The sequence below is a fragment of the Pseudophryne corroboree genome, chromosome 3 (assembly GCF_028390025.1).
Source record: "Pseudophryne corroboree isolate aPseCor3 chromosome 3, aPseCor3.hap2, whole genome shotgun sequence".
Lineage (NCBI taxonomy): Eukaryota > Metazoa > Chordata > Amphibia > Anura > Myobatrachidae > Pseudophryne > Pseudophryne corroboree.
Window position 1 is genome coordinate 693,372,894 of NC_086446.1, and position 23,756 is coordinate 693,396,649.

A 23,756-nucleotide genomic window follows, 5' to 3' on the forward strand; every position below is an offset into this window, starting at 1 on the left:
CGCAACATGAGATGTCTGGTGTGTGAGAGCCATCAGTTTGCGTGCAACTCTGCTAGTGTCAGGCATCTTTTTTTATCTGAAAATGGGCCTTAGTTGCGATGTGACTTGGATGTACCAGGAGACTGTGCAAATTAATTTGATAGGCAATACTTTCTAAAATTGGGAGGTGGGACATAGACATGCGCTAAAGGCGCCTGGCTGAAGTTAGGGGGCATGCCCTCACGGCTAGGGAGCGTGGCCTCATGGGAAGTACCACAAGAGTTAGTCACGCCCCCCAGTTTTGCCGATGTGGGGGCATTACCAGTGCTCTGTGAGCTGCTGGCCATTCCCAAAGACCCTCTCTCAGAGTGAATAGACGCTGGGTGCAGGTCGACCTTTGACCTGTTGACCTAGTACATGTCGACCTAATGACCATGTCGACCTAGTGTCCCTGATAACCTAATGCATGTTGACCTACAATGGTCAACCTAGTGACTGTCGACCTAAGTTTAGTCGACCCAACAACCCATACCCTTTAATACTATAATGAAGTGTCACATACACAAGATAGTGTGCAAACTCTATTCTATTATTAATAAATGCAAGATGCATTTGCCATAGAAATACTTTTAAAAACAAACACAAACTAATCATGCAAAATGATTTCAACTGTATTATCCTCTAAAAACTGAAAAAGAGATTGGCCACTACATCATAAAGTATAGAGGCCACACTAATGCTTTAAATACATTCAGTAGGCAGGTTCCAGATGCAATCACAAGTGGGTGCTGATTGTTTTCATCATCAGTGTGTATTTTACTCCTGGGGTCAACCTCCCGCAAGAGAGACTGCGCACACAAGTCTGTGACTAGGGGGTCTATTTACTAAGCACTGGAGAGAGATAAAGTGGATGGAGATAAAGTACCAGCCAACCAGCTCCTAACTGACATTTTTTAAACACTGTAACATGACAGACAGGAGCTGATTGGCTGATGCTTTATCTCCATCCACTTTACCCGTCTCCAAGGCTTAGTAAATAGACCCCTTGGTCTAACTTGGTCACATTTAGGTGAACTCTATCATTATATAGCCTACATGGACTAATACTGCATGCTTACTAGCCCCATCCCTCCCAACTCCCTAAATGTAATGAGTAGTAAGTGTATTCTGCAACACAATCTGCATATGAGCATCAGCCTATGCATGTATGGATATTGCATACTACACAGTACTTACAAGCATAGATCCCGGAGGTACACTGCACACAAACAGCTGCACAACCTCTATGACAGAAGCACAGACCTTTCATAATGAATAAAATAAACGCCTTGCCCTTCTGTCTTTCATCTTCAATGACAAAATGTTATTCAGACTTTTCATTTACTTTACACTGAAGTAGACAAAAAAAAAAAAAAAAGTAAATCTATAAAACTATCCTGAAGCTTTCAAACTTAGGTTACAGAGACATTGGCATTAAAATTCAGTGTTTAAGCTGCCTATCTTGAAGCCAGTTAAGCCCATGCAAAAGGATGAGAAGGAAAGAAAAACCCAAGGATTTTGAACGCTTCCTCATGTTCCATTTCAATGTATCTGACACAAGTCAACGCAGCTGAAAACTTACATTTATCTCAAGGTGAGCACCTGGTAAACGCAATGAAATGTAGTTAAGAGCTTTAATATACATTTTAGCATACGTTGGGCTTGAACACGATAAACATTCACTCAAAGATGCAGGCTTAAAAAAAAGAAATACGCATCTTTATGATCACATATTAAACACATGCATTTTGCCTGTGATAAGAAGATTACATTTTACATCGGGTGTGTGCACATAATCTAAGTCAGGGTTGCCTACTCTCCCAAATCCTGCAGGAGACACACGATTTTTCGGGTAGTCCCCCGCACCCTCGGAAGAGTGAGCATCCCTCCCACATTCTACCCACTTCTAGTTAAGCGGGCAGAATGTACAGAGAAATACCATAATTCCTCGGTCACTGCCGAGGGGAAAATGACGCGATTTTATGCTAATCATTTAACCCCGCCCCTATACAAATATAGTCCAATCATGATAGTTTCATTGGAGAGGCAGGCCTAATGACGCAGAGCCTGATGACGCTTCGCCCCACCACGTGCCGTTGCCCACCTGTTTTTCCTCTCCGAGCATCTCCCGGACAGGAAATCATAAATGTAGGCAAGTATGATCTAAGTTTATTTACCTGCTTGAAGTTTAAATGATGCTTCTGTGTGGTCCCGTTTGCCCACACTCAACTGTTATTATCACAGTTGGTGTGGACCAGATAATAAAGATAACTGATGGGAACCGAACCACACAACCTGTACTGAGTAACACTTGTTTCATACCCTGGTAGGACCAAACCTATTACAAGAAACATTCCGACTCAGCCAGCAACCTGAAGATTAGTGGGTCCACATGGAACCCTCAGCAGATGTCAAAGCTCTGCATTATTAGATATATTCAGGCTGCAGTCACCAGGGGCGGATTAGCGAGAGGGCTCACCAAGAAGATTCTTGGTAGGCTGAAGTGTCTGTGGGGCCTGTTTTGTGTGTTGTCATGTGGCCCCATCCCCCATGTGACAGGAAGCCCACCGAACTCAGTACACTGCATTGTCTCCATTCAGTCTGTTATTCCATCTCTGCAGTACAGCAACTCTGCCATCCAGTGATGCTGCCATGTCTACACGGTATGTTATACCTCTTGTGCTGCCCATGTCAGGCCACTTCTACAAAATTTACAGGGCCACTTTTAGTTCCCAATCCGGTCTTGGTCTCAGACACAACTGCAGCAGAAGATGCAAGGAAGACCGCAATTGTGTACAATCAGGCCCTATGAGAAGGGATCCCACCCTCCTCACCATACCCTACCCCCTAATCAGATCGCACCCCCATTAGTGGTGCTTCCATAAATTTCCCGGGCTGGTTTTCCATCCCAATCGGCCTCTGGCAGTCACCGTGCGGTACAGTGAACACAACGGCATGGAACCAAAGTAATAGTGCATAAAGGTCAAATGCTGGGTACACACTAGAAAGATATGTTTGTTCTTGCAACAAACTATATCGATAGTACAATGGTGGGTGTGTACACCTGATATACTGTATCTGTGATTGACCCTGTGCTGCAGGTCCGGCCTGACAGGTCTTGCAGATATATCGGCATGTCTGGCTGACCATCCAACCGTCCCATATGCCGGCGGCAAGAACCGGTGACAATGACTAGCAGTTGGGAGAGCAACTTCAAATGACCACCCAGTTATGATATCTGGACCAACATATCGAGCAGCTGATTGCCAATTATGTATAGCTTACCTAATCGGCAGGACAGCTAGTTGGCCACTTTGTCACTCTAGTGTGCACCGAGCTGTAAGGTTTCAAAAAGTGAACTGTCAACACTTTTGTTTTTTGAGGCTCAAACTGTTTCACCAAAGCTTTGCCTTTGTTAAGGCTTTATGGTTTCAGGAATCACATGGAACACTGTATAAACAATCTTTAGCTAGAATTAGTGGGCAGATATTTTGCTGCAACATTACACAAAATATAAGTAAAAACATTCAATGATCTTTCTCAATGATAATAAAAACTTTTTGCTACAGTTCATATCAAGGTCTGGCATTCATCCAATAATGAGTGAGGTTACAACTAATGGACACCAGCGAGTACTATTTTGCTTTTTGTCTTGCTTGATCATGAATACCATTGTGAACCTGATGCAGAAACCATTCCTGAGCTTACTGAAGGTCTCTTTAGTCACTATAGACAGACAAGCATACAGTAGGCTTGTTTTTGTAATTTTTTTAAAACAATGCACTCTACAGTATTTACTTTTTATTTTGAGTCTTCTCTGCATTGGAATGCTCTTCATATCAAGGGCATCAAATATGGGGGGAGGGGGAGAATGCATCAATCCTGAGAGATAAAGTACCAACCAATCAGCTCATGTCATTTTACAGGCTGTACTTGAATACTGGCAGTTAGGAGCTGATTGGTTAGCACGTTATCTCTCTCCAAGACTTGAAACATCTTCCCCTAGTGGCACTTTCATCCACCCCTTAGTGCTGTGTTTTTTTAGTTAATATTTTATGGCAATGGGCACACCAGAGTAAGCATGGGATGGCAAATAGAGACAAATGGGAACACTTTGCATAGTTGTTAACTTTGAGGGGCTGCCCTTTGGGAGGTCCTGGATATGGAGACCCCAAGGGCAAAGGCAGTGCGAGGAGGGTGTGTGTGTGTGTGGGGGGGGGGGGGGAGTAGTCGTAAACTGCATCACCATAATCTGGTCCCCAAAACAACTATGAGGCAACTTAGAGGAGGGGTCATAGTGACGCAATTCAAGCGGTATGGTCCACTTCACTGCGACATGGATACAATGAGGGAGGGTTGTCTTCTCCCCGAAATTCTGCAGTCTCCCAGACAATCTAGAGTGTAGGCAATAGCATGTATGATCCAAGTTGCTGATCATTCCCACCATTAGGTTCTAGTGATGTGCTCATAGAATGGTGAAACATTTAGTAACATAGCTTATGACCCCATTTGGGTGTGACAGCCTTTTAACACTGATGGGCTTTCTCACTTCACCAAACAGCTGAACAAACAGATCTGTGCAATCTGAGCATACGTGCTCAGATTGGCCAGACTATGAAAATGACAAGCTTTAATCTCCAAACATATAAACAAAATGTGCTGCGACTTATACTAGCAACCAGATAGGAGCTTTCATCACGCTGGTATAGTCAGATAAATAAAGGTGCATGGTATTGGCTGCTTTGGATATCAGTTCATCATTCTACAATCTACTCTCAACATTTTATTAAAAAGAAAATTAAAAATACCACTCCGCTTTAATATGGACTTCTTACAGGCTATCAAATGAGTGTAATACTTTTAAAACAATTATAATTAACTTACAAGTGTTGATGTAATTGCAAGGAAACATATTTGGATTTAATTCCGTACTGGTTGATCATTACAGAAATCTGTGATGCAATTAAAACTTAAAATAGCTTGCAAATGCGTGAAATGTACGCGTGTCTGGAGTTGTATGACAATCTGTGAAAAAAGAAATAAAAAAAGATGACCTGCAGAATTTATGACAATTAATATGGCTCGTATATAATAACTTGCCATGGAAAACTATGGAAAAGTTGTGCAGATGTCCATAACAATCACATCTGACCTTTCAATTTCCCAGTGCATAAAAAAAAGCTAAATGTCTAACTTTCTATTATGGGTAATGCCACAAGCTCTATATTCCTAGGGACAGGGTTTCATAATGGTTTCTGAATACAGGTAAAAGTATTTAAAAAATCCAGTTAAGAGGTCATTGATATTTTCTACAATCAAATACAAGACAACAAAGCAGAAGTGCCAGATAAAATCAATGACTGTTATACTGTAGTTTTCATCGGTTGCGTTATTTTAAAAAAGAGCAGGAAAAAAATGCCAATATTCTCAGTGGTGCTTTGATAGCGAATCACTATGCCCTGCCCCATTCACTTTCAAGGTATGTTCACCAAATGCATCATTAATAGTTATTATCAACATTTATTTATATAGTGGCAGTGCATTGCAATTGGCAACAAAACAGCAATAAAATGAGGCTGGCTACTAACGGAGAAGTAAGAAGGCCCTGCTCTGCAACTTACAATCTAAGATGACACAATACATAAGGTTAAGCGAGTCAAATTGTCTATTGGTCCAACCAGAGTGCAAGAGTAAAATGTACTTGGTGGACTGTATAATCCAATCATACAGTAATGCAAGTCCTGGGAATCTGGGATAAGAAGGTTGTTTGAGTTTAGAAAGGAAACACAAGTGATTCTTGTGTGAACTGTGTACAGGTAAGAAACACCAGTGAATTTTGTGTGAACTGTGTACAGGTAAGGTAATTGGATAGAATAACATAAGGCAGTCACGTGGGTGATTCAGGAATTTGGTAAATTTGCATGAAGAGGTAAGTTTACATTAAAATGCTTAAAGGTTTGGGGACTAAGGCCAGTATCCTATTAGCAGCAGTAATTTATAGGATCGCCAGGGGCTGTCCAATTAGCCCAAATAACCGACACTTATCAAGGATTATGCTTTGGGTGCTTCAGGCACCCCAAAGCATAATCCCAGGATAAGCAGCCCTCAGAGCTGTGATAACACATGGGATCGGGAACTTAACCTGGATCCCATGTGTTACCCCACGATAGCGGGTAATTTTTTGGTCAATAAAAACAGCCTAGAATTGGATAGCATGATAATGATGATTGGTCAAAAATTGCGTTATTTTTATCGGCCGAAAAATGATCAGGGCTAATTGGATACCACCCTTAGGGGTCCTACAGCTCATAGGTGAAAAAATTCCACTGTTTTAAGTCTAACAGTCATCTGGCTTTTGCCTCGGCTATAGTTACATGTGAACAAGCATAAAATGACCATTTCAATGCACCACAAATGGGAACATTTTATACCAAAGGTCAAAGCTAAGTGCAGTTATTAGCAGGCCATTACTAATGGAAAGAAGTAGTTCTTTTCTGAGTTGCCTCAGTACTCGATAAGTCCCACATCTGGGACAACTAGTGTTACATTCATTTCTTGTAAATCTTTCCATAGACACTTCAGGCTGTACTTTATCTTGACTTAATAAAATTGTATAAACAAAGTAAATCTGTTTGTGCTGCAATCCCAACAGCTAATCTAGCAAAGTGGCTATACCAGTCCATTGTGATCCATTATCTCTTATGGATTGCATAGGTACCAGCAACAGCACAAAAGCAAGGATGTGTGTTTATACTGTAAATATATAATGCATACTACAACATACTCATTCACAAAGGGAACGTTGCCATCAAAACAGTGCTTAATTTATACTGAAACAGACATTTTTTCCATATTGTTCTACTTTTTCAACAGATCAAATTAAATGCCCTGGTCTATTTTTATCCCCAAGAGTTTTGTTGATGGAATAAAAGTATCAATGAACTTGCAGATATCACTTAGTTTACTCTTTCAGCCTCTATTTATTTTCATTGTGTTGCTGCAAAACATTAGCCATTGGTATTATTTTTACTAACTTGTTAATAGTGTTGACCATGCCAGCGGTGTGTGTCGTATTCTTTTTAAACCTATACTCTGTGCCAGTGTGCCATTGTTCTGTGACCACAAAACAGGTCATTCTTAGTATAATATATCACATATCCAACAATTCAGAGACTCAGACCCAGCTTTTGGGATCTAGCTTTTGGTCCAGACTCATAGGTTGTCCACCTCTAGGTTTTACTGTAGCTCAGGTTATGGCAGAACCAATGAGCTGAGTACACACTGCATTCATCTACCGATCCAGCGACAGGCTGATACGACACATCAATACAGTATATTGCATCTGTGGACACACTGTGCAATCCACCATGCGATGGCACGATATATAATAACAATACATTACATTACACTGCACTGTCCAATTGTACAGCACATCAGATGGGAATGAAGTAGTCACCAGGTCCACACTGGCAATGCTGACACATTGTTAACAGTTATGATGTCATTATTATTCATGTGCTGACATTGTCAGAGCTTTACATTAGGGTTAGGCTGGGAGTGATAAATTTAGAGCAGGGGGGGTCTGGCAGAGCATTATTGGGAGTGTTGGGGTTATGTCATATTCACAGAATGCCCGGGGGGCCCCACATTGCACACCCTGCACTCTTTTAATTATACTTACCGCCCCATCAGCCCAGTGCTGGCTGCAAAGATGAAGAAATCACTGGGAAAATCGCCGCCATGGCCATTTTCCTGTGATTCCTGCATGCGCAATAGAGTGGCATGCCAGAGTCTACTTCACCTCCTGAGAGGAGGAGGCCTGATCGAACCCTGCACATAGGTCCCATCCCCTCTTAACAGCACCTCTGATTGAAGGTCTGACTCAGAAGTGACAGTCATGTGACCACCGGGACCCAGAGGCCGCTGAAGCAGTCAGGAGCAGGTAAGTGATCACTGGGCTACCAGGGGTGATATGACAACATTCTAACATGCTGACATTTCATCACTACATGATGAACAGGGCCGTCTTTTCGTATGGGCTCAATGGGCTCTTGCCCAAGGGCCCCTGGAATATAAGGGTCCTAGGCTGATAGCTGAGGGTCCCCTCTTTCCAGGGGCACCAGATTTTTTAAAATCGGCCCTGGGGAACCGGAGATATCTGACTTCAAAGCAGTGGTCCCCATCCAAGCCTGTTAATTGTTCTTCCCAGCCAGATATCTCGGGTTCTGTCTGACTTAGAGTTTTTCTGAGGGTATAATCCAAAAGCTGGGACTCTCCCCTTTCAGAGGACACTGGCAGCTTGTTTGCACTTTGCCCAGAACCACAGATATCGGCCTTCAAGCAGCTGGTCCCTGCTCCAGCTCCACACGCCTAATATGCAGTTTTATATTTTTGTTGGTGGATTGCTCTGGCTACTGAAGTCTGATCCCCAAGTCCCCAGTACTTCATGACAGATGAGACATGCTAGTATTTTTTATCCCATTAAAGCTAAGAAATCTATTTCCAGGAACTGGAGATATCTACAGTAAAGCAAGCTGCCCTGACCCCCGTAAAATGATGAATATTAAGCCCACTCCACTATCCACCCCTCCCCTATGTATTAAACACCCCTACCACCCTGGAAGTCATGTATCAGGGCCCCTTCATTCAGCCCAATGCCCCCTTCTACAGTTTAGTGTTCTCCTTTCTGCCCCATTTGTGCAGTAAAGGAGTAATTAGCATAAATTATTTCTCCAGGTCCTATATGCTTAGCGAAAGATAGAACCCCCTACCCCCCGCAGGACATCAAAGTTGCCTACCCCCACACCTACCGCTGATGGGTGGGTAGGGGCCCCAGTGCATTGCCGTGCCCAGGGGCCTACACTGCTGTTAAGACGGCTCTGATGATGAATGTCTATTTAGTCAATGTCAACATATGACACTACACTCGATGGGACACTGACTACACAATTCATCAATTGATGAGTTGTATGTACACATTATACAATGGTCGTGCAAGTGGTTGCAGGTAACACGACTGTATGACAAATGGTGTAGTGTATAACCAGCTTTAGACCGAACTTCTGTGCAAGGTTATTCCAGAAACACAATAAGATTATTGTATGAAAAAAAAAAACCACTCATTGCCACCTGCACTTTCATTCTTGCCTAGCATTTCTGATTATGAACTTGGGAAACAAACACTATTGCATGATGTTTAAACTAAGATATAACAATCATTTAAACTGCATGTGAGCTTGAGCATGCTGCCTATAATGAATGCATGAAAGCTGGGTTTCCAACAGTGAAGTTCAGACACTCTTTCAGTGCCATGTAATTCTGTTTGTTCTCATCCTACCAGCACTGATGCTTTTCCGGCTTTGCAATATTTCCAGCAGACTACGTTCATTATACAGGAGCACCATACAATGCATTATTTCTTTATTTCTTTGTTTAAAAAAAAAAATATAATAATAATAGGTGAAGAAAGAATGGCTTATGGCTGATAAAGGAGTGCAATATAATAAGTCTATTAGAGTAAAATTGCCAGCTCTGCCATTTATTACCTTGATATACAAAAGATGCCCTTGTTGTAACGGCACACTTTTATTCCACAGTGCAACACACCGACATTTCAATTTCCTACTGTGGAGGAAACATATCTCCACTCCAATGTATGTACATAATGAGGAGAGCTGAGAGGTTGCAGCAAGGTGCTTGTTTCAAAACATTAAACTAAATATGTCAAACTGGGCAGTCTGCTTTAGATGTGCAGGTAGCAAGCCCTACAGAGACATTTACCTCCTATACCAATACATAGCATATAATAAGGACACACTGTGAATTAATGGACCCTATTCAGCATGATATGAATGTGTTGATCTATTTCATACACATGGTCATATATATATTACAGCTTACTGTATACTGCAAAATGCAATGGGTAATAGAGCCAAAGTACATGTCTAATGTCACATATAAGAATGTACAGATGCCACATGTTTTTAGTGGCAGGGTAACATTCTTAACAAGATATGAGTCTATTTACAAATGAGTGAAAAAGTTGCCTGTTTTTGTTTATGCAGATATGTACCTGGACCAGAGGTTCTCAAACGCGGTCCTCAAGGTACCCCAACTTTACAGGTTTTAAGTATATCCAAGGCTCAGCACAGATGGCTAAATCAAATTGACTGTGGTGCTAATCAAGGCACCTGTGGCCAAGCATGAAAATACTTAAAAACCTGGACCGTTGGGGTGCCTTGAAGATAGTGTTTGAGAACCTTTGACCTAGACTCTTGCATTTCTTCATCTGAAATTTGAGTTGCATACATATACTTGCAAACTTAAATCTAGGATACAGATGTACAAACATGCGTCAACCATGGTCATCCTAAAAAAACTGCTTCCGTCTCATTGGCACAGAATTTGTAAGGGTTAAGGAACTTATTTCAGAGATACAGTATGTAACCTAATAAGACACATCTCAAAGGGGCATGCTTACATCCTTACCATGGCACTATGCTGTGCTTCTGTGTGACTGACTTGCTTTACAAAGTGAAAGTGTCCACGTGTGAGATACGCACAGCTGAAAGGCTGGAGAAAGTGGTTCCCATGGGCACCCTAGCTGGGTACACACCTAAAGATGAATCTGTCCCATCTGTCTGGTGGGAACAAAAAATCTGGTAATAAGGGATCAAATGACAATCAACAATTTGTACCTAAACCCTAGAATACAGACAAGGGTCATTCAGAAAAACTATTTAAATTGGTTTGATTTAAACAATTTATCTGAACAATCGTTTTTGTCTGTCTCAGTGCTTTGGAGCAAATGGTTGATTGTCGTTTGCTCCCATAGATTAACAGATTTTTGTTCCCACCAGACATATTGGATAGATAAATCTTTAGGTGTGTACCCAGCTTTTATACTTTTTATCTTATGCCCAAAATTACAAAGCGTAAAAGCATTTGTGTTCAACCCCATGTTTTACTACCACACATACATACATACATACATACATACATACATACATACATATGGGATGTAGTTATGTGACCGGCGGTCACAACTCCTCCGCCTACATCCCGCCCCCTGAGAGACAGTCGGCATGCTGACTAGCAGGAACTATTCCCACTTGTGGGTGTTCACAACACCCATAGAGTGGGAATAGAACCTGTGGCGACCTCAGAGGGTTTGTTGCGCCCCCCCTCCCCCACCGACAGCAATCCGAATACCCAACCCCATACATACATACATACATACATACATATTATTCAATCACAGCAAAGAGAAGTCCAGTAACACCAACAACCTATGTATTGCATTAACTCATAAAAATTGTAATTTTAGAAAGTACATAAGGCTACAATTCTAATCTTAGTACACTGAGCACCTGAGAAAATAAGTGTAATTGATATAATTTGCATCTCTAATCTTGAGTGTTGTAAGTGATCTTAATAGCGTGCTATTATCCCTTTCACTGCTAGAGCTATTATCTCCATCACTGTCAGTGCTCTAAATGAGGCTCATTTAGCCTCCAGCAATTATAACCATCCTCCACAAGTGCACCAGCTTGGTGTGGAGTTTATCAACAGAGCACACTTCTTACAAACCCAGGGTTTCACTAAATCTCATATGCTGCCCATGTCACACTTGGCATAACAAAGGTTGTTACTGAGTGATGGCAAAATGAAGAAGTATCAGCCACTGAGCACAAAATTGCCTTGTACTAGAAGTGAGGAATGACAGCATCACTCAGACATCTGACCATCAAGTCCTTTCTTACAGTATGGCAGTGGGTCCCAAACTCAGTCTTCCAGGCACCATACCAGTCCTAGTTTTAAGGATATACATTTATTAGTACATAGTTTAACCAAAATGAATGGAGGGACTAATTAAGTCACCTCTGCTTAAACAAGGATATCCTTAAAACCAGAAATGTTAGGGTGCCTTAAGTACCGAGACTAGGAACCACTGCCCTAGAGAGCTCTAAACAACCAGGACCCTAGGGGAAGAGTGCAACCTCGTCTACACTACTCCCAGCCAAAACTTCAGTCTTCCTACTTAACATTTACTGTAGCAAGAATCAAATAGGTGACAACTATAGAAACAATTATTTTCTAGACATTTATAAACACTATAAATCCTTCCTGGAAACAGTTTATGGAAACATCCCTCATATAAGTAGACTACAAGCAGTGATACAATGTATCAAGCTCAGGACTGCGATCATATGAAAGGTACAGTACCTCGGACAGGTCCACAAAGTGAGCAGGGAGCGTAGTACAGCGTGCCCTCAGCTTTTCCAGGGACAGGAGCAATCGGACAGCTGTTCAGGAGCCACACACAAAAAAATAAAAAAAAATAAAAACAATTTGGATCTCAGTCCCAGTCCTCACCCACTGTGTTACTTCTGCAGCCCGTGGCACAGTCTGCTCCAGATACATGTATTAGCAGCATCCTTATCATGGTTAATCAGTCCCAGTGACCAGTGTGGGAGTAAAGCTTAGCGCAGGCAGAGACTGAGAAATGAGAAGATCTGGGTATGATAATAAAACAAATAAAGCAGAAGCAGCCAGTTCACTTGCAGACCCTGTTCCCATAATCTCCTCTGCTCCGTGCTATCTCATACAGTAGATACTAGTAAAGTGTCTGCAGCGCTGCAAACACTCCTATGCTGGAGCTTACCAGGGCAATTGCAGCTGTTAATCAGTTCAGCTGGAGTTGTGATGTACTGCAATGCCTGATTGGAGAATCCAGTACCTCCCTATTGGACAATCCCTATTGCTTGCTTATTGGCCATATGATATTTAGCCGGCTTGCTTGCTTGCTTTTCTACAGTATATTTGCATGCTCTAGATACAAAGCCTCCTGCCCTCCAGGTGTGGGAGAGGTTTAATTCCAGCTACTAGTGATTTAGGGAAGGGACAGGATGCATCTTTTTCTGCAGGCTGGATTCAGAGACAATAGCTCTCTGGGACCGAGTGAGAGGAAAGAACACTGATGTACTGTAAAGTGCCTTACCTGTGATATAAACCGTAAATGCAGCAGTTCCATTGTACAGTAGGTGTAATATAAGATGTGTGGCACAAGGCAGACCGCTATTAATATACAGTGGGAAGCTTGTAATGCAAAGGCAGACTTGTCATTTACTGTAAGAAAAAAAAAACAAAAAAACCCAGAGACCCCATTAATGTAAAATGTAGCTGTAGCAGTGTGAAAGGGACACTTGTCATATCAAATGGAGCAGTTTTCTATGTCAGGCTGATCTCTTGTTTGATTACATTTCTTTGTTCAGATATAGACTGAAAGAAAAAGAAAAAAAAATGCTCAGATATTTTTTTTTTTTTTTATCCCCCAGGAAACCTCAAACGGTAAGAAAAGAAATGGTTAGAAAGAAACAAATGACAGATTTTAACCCCACCAGGTAATCAGAAAGCAGCAGGTATCACTTTGCTAAAAATGAAAACCAGTTAAGGTCATATACCAATGTGCAAAATGGTCTGATGATGTCATGTGGGGGGTGGCGGTGGTGGGGGGTTATTTTAGTTTTAATTACTTATGCACCCATATGTAAGATACGGATTTTGTTTTGTGGAATAAGATTATTGATTATTTGCCTTAAATCACGTTGAAATGGCTGTTTACATATAATTAAGACAGTATTTGAATTATGCTTATGTAACAATGGGTTAAAGTTAAAATCTGAATATGTCCTACTTTAACCTATACCTCCATCCCCGAAATTTTCTATGTGAACTGCAAATTGCATTCATTTACATTATTGTTTTGCGTTTCGGCGCTTCATCTTCAGATGGTATTAGCCATTGCAGCCTATAGGCTACAGCAGAGGTTCCCAAACCTTTTTTTAATCACGGCGCCCTAGAGTATCAAATTAATTTCACGGTACCCCTAGGCCAAAAACTTCAAGAAATTTTGAAAGAAATATTACATTAAGTAAATTATGTTTATATGTCATCCTTAGGGTCAGTTATGTGGTGGGAGACAAGATTTTCTTCTATTTGTCCACATATTTTATGATTGACAGCCACCAGCACTGGTTTTGCCTATTACATTGACCATAAATAATTGAATTGATCCTGGGCCACCAACCCAAGGCACCCCTGCACGTGTCCCAAGGCACCGCAGGGTGCCACGGCACAGAGTTTGGGAACCACTGGGCTACAGTTTCATTGGAGAGGGATTTTTGATCCTTCTCCAGCTAGCTGTACTGTGCAAAAGCATTACCTGATGGCTGTGCATGCACAGCATGTAAGCCATGTCCAAACCAAGCAGTAAAATTATAGCGAAAGCTCTCTTTATTTTTCATCTCTTTGGTCCTCATTCCGAGTTGTTCGCTCGCTAGCTGCTGTTAGCAGCATTGCACATGCTAGGCCGCCGCCCTCTTGGAGTGTATCTTATCTTAGCAGAATCGCGAATGAAAGATTAGCAGAATTGCTAAAAAATAATTCCTTGTAGTTTCTGAGTAGCTCCAGACCTACTCACAGATTGCAATCAACTCAGTCCGTTTAGTTCCTGGTTTGACATCACAAACACGCCCTGCGTTCGGCCAGCCACTCCCCCATTTCTCCAGACACTCCCGCGTTTTTCCCTAACACGCCTGCATTTTTTAGCACACTCCCGGAAAACGCTCAGTTACCACCCAGAAACGCCCCTTTTCTGCCAATCATTTACCGATCAGCAGTGCGACTGAAAAGCGTTGTACGAATACCAGCAAATCTGCTAAGTTTTAGTTAAATAACTTAGCGCACGCGTGCTGCGTACCATGCGCATTTAGCAGCAAATCGCAGCATAGCGAAAATCGGCAACAAGCGAACAACTCGGAATGACCACCTTTGTTGGAATGAGCTTTTATCAGAACCACTGCCCCGACATATGGTTTTCCACAATTAGGGCCAAAAGACTTTGCTTGTCTCTGTGATAGGTCACAAATGGTAATGACACCTTCTGGGTTAAATTGCAAATGATCTTATGTAGATCCCTAATTTAGTGTGAAGGTAGGAAAACCGTAATTTAGAGGGATATGCTGTTTTTCTGGCAAGCCACACACAGGGCCATCTTAACTACATTGTTGGCCCCGGCAAAAGCAATGAACTGGGGCCCCTACATACCCATTAATGGGAACCAACTAAAAAAAAATAATAATAATTGCATGCACCTCCTGCAGTCCTGCATGGTCTCTCCACATTTTTCCATAAACTGAATGGCTGTCAGCACCCTGATTGGTGGATAGCTTCAGCCATCGACCAATCAGAATGTTGACATCTATTCACTGTCTGGCTGCAGACTGAGAGGCAGGTATAGAATGCTGCCTCACAGCTCTAATTGTATGACCACCACTTGTTCCTGCTCGGAGGCCCCTGGAATTGTGGGCCCTAGGCAGAAGTGCAGTGTGCCTATAAATTAAGATGGCCTTGGCCACACAAAATGTTCCCACTACAAATTAACTTGAGTTTTAAGAGGACTGAAGAATTCCAAGTAATCAGGGATTTTCCTATACCCATACTCCTCTATGATTTTAGAAGATTACAGGAAACTCCAGAGTTTCATAAACTGTTGTACAGGACTGCCTATTGAGTATAGACAGGGCCGGATTAGCCTGGCAGGATGACGGAATGATATACCGCTGGACCAGTCCCTCATAGCCAGCATGAGTGCGGTGCCTGCAGCATGGTAAGTTATTTTAAAAGTAGGGGGTATGGCCTTGGGTCCGTGACCTGGCCCCACACCCTACTTTGCCTGGCCAGTCTTTCAACGCCCATGCCTGATCTGCCTGCATCAGCTGACGTGGAGGTAATTTGTGTATGTGTGTGTGTGGTGACTGGGGGAACATGCTGTGTAGTAACTGAAAAGGGGCAGGCTGTCTGTGTATGGTGACTGGGGGAACAGGGTGTGGGTGTGTGGGTGTGTGTGTAGTGTGACTGAAGGGGACAAGCTGCAAATGTGTAAGTTTGTGTGTAAGTGTGGGTAGTGACTAGGGGGGCAGGGTGTGCCTTTGTGTGTGTGTCCGTGTGCAGGCACGGAGGTGTGTGTGTGCGCAAGCACTGGGGGGGGGGACGATGACAGGCTGTGCATGTGTGTATATAGTGACTGGAGGGGACAGGCTGTGTGTGTGTGTGTGAGGGGGGACTAGGGACACAGGATGTGTGTGTGGTGACTGGAGGGGACAGTGTGTGTGTGTGTGTGTGTGTGTGTGTGTGTGTGTTGGTATGTGTGTGTCTGTAGTGTGTTACCCTATAGTAGCCTATAGGCTTCTTTCCGCCTCGGTGCTGTCAGAGGGATCCAATCAGATCCCTCCTAGCATCCCCTTTGGCCGCCTGTGTCACTCTGTGCATGCACAAATTACACATAAACCCAGAAGTTCAGGGATCAGCGGCCATCGCACAGGGCAGCTCTTATCAAATGAGCTGCCCTTTGCAATACTAATCGTATGTTAGTACATATACAATTAGCATCTGCACGATCTGTGGCTTGATATGCTGAAAGAGATTGGTACATCTCAGCCAATAAGTGTTATATTTGGGATGTGTGTGTGTATATGTATGGTCCCTGTGCGAAATCATCATGTGGTGCAATGTACTGTGAGTGTGTGGTCTATGTGCTCAACTACAGTATCGTACACAGTGTTCTGTGTGCATGTGTTTTTTCCTTGTGCAGCGCTTTTAATATGAGAGTGCATCCCAGTGATGCCCGTGCAGAGTCGCAGTTCCGATTCAGATGCGCCCAGGGAGGGTAGTGTTGGACTTTTCTGAGTACTTGTAGGTGTGATTGGATAGACACAGATATGGTGTGCTGTGGGTGTGTTGCTGTGGTGATATGGGCATATTGCTGGGGGTGGCTGCATGCAGAGTCTCTGGGTTGCTCACATTGGAGGCCATGCTCAGGTGGGTGATCTGCACAGCTATGGAACTAGTGATGTGCACCGGATATTTTTCGGGTTTTGTGTTTTGGATTCGGTTCTGCGGCCGTGTTTTGGATTCGGACGCATTTTGGCAAAACCTCACCGAAATTTTTTTTGTCGGATTCGGGTGTGTTTTGGATTCGGGTGTTTTTTTCAAAAACCCCTAAAAAACAGCTTAAATCATAGAATTCGGGGGTCATTTTGATCCCATAGTATTATTAACCTCAATTACCATAATGTCCACTCATTTCTAGTCTATTCTGAACACCTCACACCTCACAATATTATTTTTAGTCCTACAATTTGCACCAAGGTCGCTGTGTGACTAAGCTAAGCGACACAAGTGGCCGACACAAACACCTGGCCCATCTAGGAGTGGCACTGCAGTGTCAGGCAGGATGGAACTTCCAAAAAATTGTCCCCAAACAGCACATGATGCAAAGAAAAATGAAAGAAAAAAAAGAGGTGCAAGATGGAATTGTCCTTGGGCCCTCCCACCCACCCTTATGTTGTATAAACAGGACATGCACACTTTAACGAACCCATCATTTCAGCGACAGGGTCTGCCACACGACTGTGACTGAAATGACTGGTTGGTTTGTGCCCCCACCAAAAAAGAAGCAATCAATCTCTCCTTGCACAAACTGGCTCTACAGAGGCATGATGTCCACCTCATCATCATCCTCCAATTCCTCACCCCTTTCACTGTGTACATCCCCCTCCTCACAGATTATTAATTCGTCCCCACTGGAATCCACCATCTCAGGTCCCCGTGTACTTTCTGGAGGCAATTGCTGCTGGTGAATGTCTCCACGGAGGAATTGATTATAATTCATTTTGATGAACATCATCTTCTCCACATTTTCTGGAAGTAACCTCGTACGCCGATTGCTGACAAGGTGAGCGGCTGCACTAAACACTCTTTCGGAGTACACACTGGAGGGAGGGCAACTTAGGTAGAATAAAGCCAGTTTGTGCAAGGGCCTCCAAATTGCCTCTTTTTCCTGCCAGTATACGTACGGACTGTCTGACGTGCCTACTTGGATGCGGTCACTCACATAGCCCTCCACCATTCTTTCCATGGTGAGAGAATCATATGCAGTGACAGTAGACGACATGTCAGTAATCATTGGCAGGTCCTTCAGTCCGGACCAGATGTCAGCACTCGCTCCAGACTGCCCTGCATCACCGCCAGCGGGTGGGCTAGGAATTCTTAGCCTTTTCCTCGCACTCCCAGTTGCGGGAGAATGTGAAGGAGGAGATGTTGACGGGTCACGTTCCGCTTGACTTGACAATTTTCTCACCAGCAGGTCTTTGAACATCTGCAGACTTGTGTCTGCCGGAAAGAGAGATACAACGTAGGTTTTAAATCTAGGATCGAGCACGTGGCCAAAATGTAGTGCTCTGATTTCAACAGATTGACCACCCGTGAATCCTGGTTAAGTGAATTAAGGGCTCCATCCACAAGTCCCACATGCCTAGCGGAATCGCTCTGTTTCAGCTCCTCCTTCAATGTCTCCAGCTTCTTCTGCAAAAGCCTGATGAGGGGAATGACCTGACTCAGGCTGGCAATGTCTGAACTGACTTCACGTGTGGCAAGTTCAAAGGGTTGCAGAACCTTGCACAATGTTGAAATCATTCTCCACTGCTCTTGAGTCAGGTGCATTCCCCCTCCTTTGCCTATATCGTAGGCAGATGTATAGGCTTGAATGGCCTTTTGCTGCTCCTGCATCCTCTGCAGCATATAGAGGGTTGAATTCTACCTCGTTACCACCTCTTGCTTCAGATGATGGCAGGGCAGGTTCAGGAATGTTTGGTGGTGCTCCAGTCTTCTGTACGCGGTGCCTGAATGCCGAAAGTGGCCCGCAATTCTTCGGGCCACCGACAGCATCTCTTGCACGCCCCTGTCGTTTTTTAAATAATTCTGCACCACCAAATTCAATGTATGTGCAAAACATGGGACGTGCTGGAATTTGCCCAGATGTAATGCACGCACAATATTGCTGGCGTTGTCCGATGTCACAAATCCCCAGGAGAGTCCAATTGGGGTAAGCCATTCTGCGATGATCTTCCTCAGTTGCCGTAAGAGGTTGTCAGCTGTGTGCCTATTCTGGAAAGCGGTGATACAAAGCGTAGCCTGCCTAGGAACGACTTGGCATTTGCGAGATGCTGCTACTGGTGCCGCTGCTGCTGTTCTTGCTGCGGGAGGCAATACATCTACCCAGTGGGCTGTCACAGTCATATAGTCCTGAGTCTGCCCTGCTCCACTTGTCCACATGTCCGTGGTTAAGTGGACATTGGGTACAACTGCTTTTTTTAGGACACTGGTGAGTCTTTTTCTGAGGTCTGTGTACATTTTCGGTATCGCCTGCCTAGAGAAATGGAACCTAGATGGTATTTGGTACCGGGGACACAGTATCTCAATCAAGTCTCTAGTTGCCTCTGAATTAATGATAGATACCGGAACCACGTTATCCCTTTAAATAAGGAGCGATCGCTGCTTAAAATCTAAGCAATCTGACTAGATTGCTTAGATTTTAAGCACGATCGCTCCGTGTGTAGCCCCCTTAGCGATAGCGATGCGCAGCCCCGCGCATCGCTATCGCTGCTTCTAGATTGGCCTGCATGCAGGCCAATCTAGCGGGTCACTCACTTCACCCGCTGGGTGAAGTGAGCGCCCCCCCCCGTCTCCCCCCGCACGCTCAGCACAGATCGCACTGTGCTGAGCGCCGGGAGAGATGTGTGCTGAGCGGTTTGCTCAGCACACATCTCTCTGCCATCGGCCCGTGGGTACTGGCCTTAAGAGTTCAGAATTCAGTCACCATAGGCCCCACCCCTTCTGAGTAGCTTCGGATGCATTCAAAACAACAAAGAGAAAAACGTGATCAAAGACCTCTACTGGCTTTACCTCTGGAGGCAAAGTTTTTGAGGTCTCTTTAACAAAACACCTATCTATCCTAGATCTATGACTACTACTACCACTAAAGAAAGTGTAACCTGTGAGGTCTGGAGAATGGCAAATGTGCACATCTACCAAACCTGCCTGTCTAATCATACTAACTAAAAAATTAGAGTCATAGTCCAGGGCTGTCGAACTTCCCCTGTCTTTTGGCCTAATAACGGCATTGAAATCACCACCAAAGACAATCTGCTGAGTCGTAGAAAGGAACAGTTTTATCTCCCTGAAGATACATTTCCCATCCCATTTTGACGTGTGGCCCATAGATATTAATGAACGTCAGGTCATGTCCCCTCAGGTTGACATCTAAAATCATACACCTACCTGCCTTTAGTTCTATAACCCTGTGTACGGTTACCATGCCAGTAAAAAGCACTGCCACCCCACTGTACAGATGGGTCGCAAGAGACCAGTAGGAAGGCCCATGTCTCCACTCCTTTTTTGCCTTGTGGAGGATGTCCAACCTATTAATTCTGGTCTCTTGCAAAAACAAAAAAATCAATCTCAACTATATTGAAAAAAAGCAAAGGCCATAAAATGACCTCGTTCAGAAACTACAGAACCCACATTAATGGTGGCACATCGTATGGGTTGGAGATCCATGTGTCATTGGGTTATAGAAGCAGGACCCTGCTCACTTTTCCTTTACATTCTTCCCTGACACCCTATTTGAAGACCTAGATCAGGGGTGGCCAACCAGTCAGAGTCAAAGAGCCAAAAAATCTTGTTAGGCACGTCAAAGAGCTGACATCGAGCCGAAAGCGCACATGCAAAAATGGGGTGTGGCCTTGTGCCTGCTAGGCCACGCCCCTTGTAATAAATACATTTAAAAAGCCAGATCCACATAAAAGACATTTGAAATGCCACTTCCACATAAAATAATTGAGAATGAAAGATCCACATAAAATACACTGAAAAAGCCAGATTCACATAATACACTTCAGCTCCCCCATGGGTCTCTCCAGCCAGTAACCTGCTGTATCATTCCAGCTAGCACCCTCATGTGTCTCTACAGCCCCCCCTCCACACACACACACACACACACACACACACACACACACACACACACACACACACACACACACACACCTCGTGCCATTGCAGCAGCCCCTTATGTGTCCTCTGTTTGCCAGGGGATACGGTCATTAGGTCGACATGGCCACTAGGTCGACATGTACTAGGTCGAAATGGAAAATGGTCGACATGAGTTTTTCACATTTTCTTTCAATTAACTTTTTCATACTTAATGATCCACGTGGACTTCGATTGGGAATAGTAGCCTGTGCCAAGCGCAGCGAGGCACCTTGCCCAAAGCTGCGAGGGGACACTGTGCACTAATTGGGGTTCCCCGTCACTTTACGAAGAAAACGACACAAAAAAGTTAAAAAAAAACTCATGTCCAACTTTTTTCATGTCGACCTAATGACCATGTTGACCTAATGCATGTCGACCAACAATAGTGGTCGACCTAATTTGCCAGTGGGTGTCTCACCTCTAGTATCTGGCTCCCTCAGTTCTCAGACCCCATAGTGCTGCAGCCTGTCTGGCTGGAGTGCAGTAGTTTCCGGATTTGTTGTGGTCACGTGACTTTGAATGTCGGGAGCCACATTTGAGTAATGAAAGAGCCGCATGCGGCTCAAGAGACACAGGTTGGCCACCTCTGACCTAGATCTTCTAGTATCTTTCCCTTTGAGAGAGAGGTTTCCCCCTCCCCAATGGCACCCTGCATGCCATCACCATTACCTGAATTTTGGGACAGGCCACCCTTACTTTGTGAGGGTCCATGATCTGGTGGTTTATGCTCTGACCTAGGGGGAAAACCTGGAACTAACAGATCACCTGCAGGTGCCCACTTGGTGCAATTACTGAACCTGAGGAATCTATCTCAATCGTTCCCTGCTCCTCTCTGTGTGGTGTTTCCTCTATTACCATCTCCTGAGCAGGGCAGTCCTTAGATTCTCCAGTCACCTCTTCATCCCCTAAATCTGTGCCTACTGGATCCCACTCTAATCCTTCTTCTCCACTACTCTCCCCACTTGTTTCCTTCTTTTGTCACCTACTGAAGCTTTCACACTCTGCTTTGCCTTCCTCTTACTAACCTTGGATACAAAAACTAAATATTTGCCATTTGTTACTACCTCCCCCTCCTGTTCTTCATCAGTGGAAAGGACTAATTCATCACTGTCAACCTTCCTTTTCCTCTTCCCTCTATTTTCCTTCTGAAATGTATCTGCCTTTTCCACTTTTTTAGCAGTCCTGGTTTGCACACATACAAAGACAATTTATTTTACTGGACCCTCTTTCTCTTTCCTGGCAGCTTCCTCCCTCTGTTCTCATTCATTTTCCATATTATGGCTTGTCCATGGGCATTGACTGTAAGGGTGGCTGTCCTCTCCACATAAGTTACATTTAACATCATTACAGTCTCTTGACACATGTCCAACTTTTCCACAGAGCGTGCACTTGGTGACATTACATTCGCTACTCAGGTGATGAAAATCTCCACATTTGAAGCAGGTGCGTGGCTGCCCAGGGTAGAAGCACTGGACTCGGTCTCGACCAATATAGGCCGCAGGAGGAATGTGCAAGAAACCTTTATCTGTACTTTTTAACTGAACCATAGCAGACCATGCACCTCCCTAGACTCCCATTGTAAAACCTACCTTTATCCAATTAGATTGTACCGTGCAGAATCTAGACAGCCAGAACAAAATGTTCTGGGCAGGAATGGACGCATTTCTAACTAATATTGTTATTTCAACCTTATCCTGCTTGGTCACCAAATTTGTTCTATAGTTGTTATATCGTGCTTGGGATCTGGATGCCTGCCACTTCGTCCAAAAGGTCTGTCAGTCCTGATAGCATAGGAAGCTCACATCGCAGTCAGGTGTTATGACTGGATGGATACAGGCATACAGATACGAAGCATGGAAGCCCAGGCTGAAAATCATCTCCAGAAAGATCTCTTTTGTTGGGACTTCACCTGTCCCTGCCCATTTAAATTGCAATAGATTTCTCCTCTTAGTAATTTGATCAGAAGTAACTGCTGTCGGGGGTACCTTTGCATTCACCATGCTAGCATAGGACCTTGTGTCTGGAACAGTTTGCTTATTTGTATCATCGTTATTACTTACAGCATTAGACACATTATCTACATTTGTAACTTCACATCTCCTTTTTTCACTACTGATCAATTAACCTGCAGCTTTTAACCTTGCTGGGGCATCCACCTGGCCATACACAGCCTGAATCACTTCTTTACCCCCCTCAGACAAAGTGTTTCTGTTTAAGACCGGCATTCCTTGCGCAGTGTTACAAGGTTGCACTAAGTTACTGTCAGTGTGAGAAGTAATATTCTGTATAATGTTAGAAACAGTATCCTCAGTTTTGTCTGTTAACCCATCCCAGACAATGTGCAAGAGTCACTGGCCTGCTGAGCTGCTGCTGGGAAAATCTGCATACACTCAGGCACTGCCTCTGGGAGAGCAGGCCCCACATTAACAGAGGCTGTAGGGAAATCATCAAGAGCAGAGACACCCTGAGCTGGACAAGACAGTGTTACCTTACTAGTGACCTCTGCATTCTCTGCTGCTGTCAGGACTGCTTCTCCTTGCAGCTCAGCAGACATCTGTACATGGGATGATGAGCTGGAATCACTTTCAGGTGCACAGATTGCTCTGTATACTTGCTGAAACTGCTGGCCACAGGGAACAGCTGACCTCCATCACAATCAGGTAACCCTTACCTTTCTCTCCAGCCTTGTCTCCTTTAATTTGGTTTTAACCCTTTCCAGGGTGATAGATAGCTTCAATTGCATCCTTTAACACAGCTTGTTCCCACTTGTAGCAGTTATTTTTTTTTCTTTTTATCAGCAATTCTAG

The 23,756-nt window shown here is 43.8% G+C and overlaps 1 protein-coding gene across 2 annotated transcripts in view; it reads right to left on the minus strand.

Moving 5' to 3' along the window:
* LOC135058179 (heparan sulfate glucosamine 3-O-sulfotransferase 1-like) overlaps positions 1–23,515 on the minus strand; it is a 217,150-nt gene extending 193,635 nt beyond the window's left edge. Inside the window, exon 1 of one of the 2 annotated variants that reach the window (XM_063963749.1) lies at positions 23,438–23,515. The gene's annotated coding sequence lies outside the window, so the exon portion shown is untranslated. Of the gene's footprint in view, positions 1–12,243; positions 12,808–23,437 lie in introns of those variants that run through there. The other variant, XM_063963748.1, reaches the window with a different exon arrangement.
* Positions 23,516–23,756: the final 241 nt, after the last annotated feature.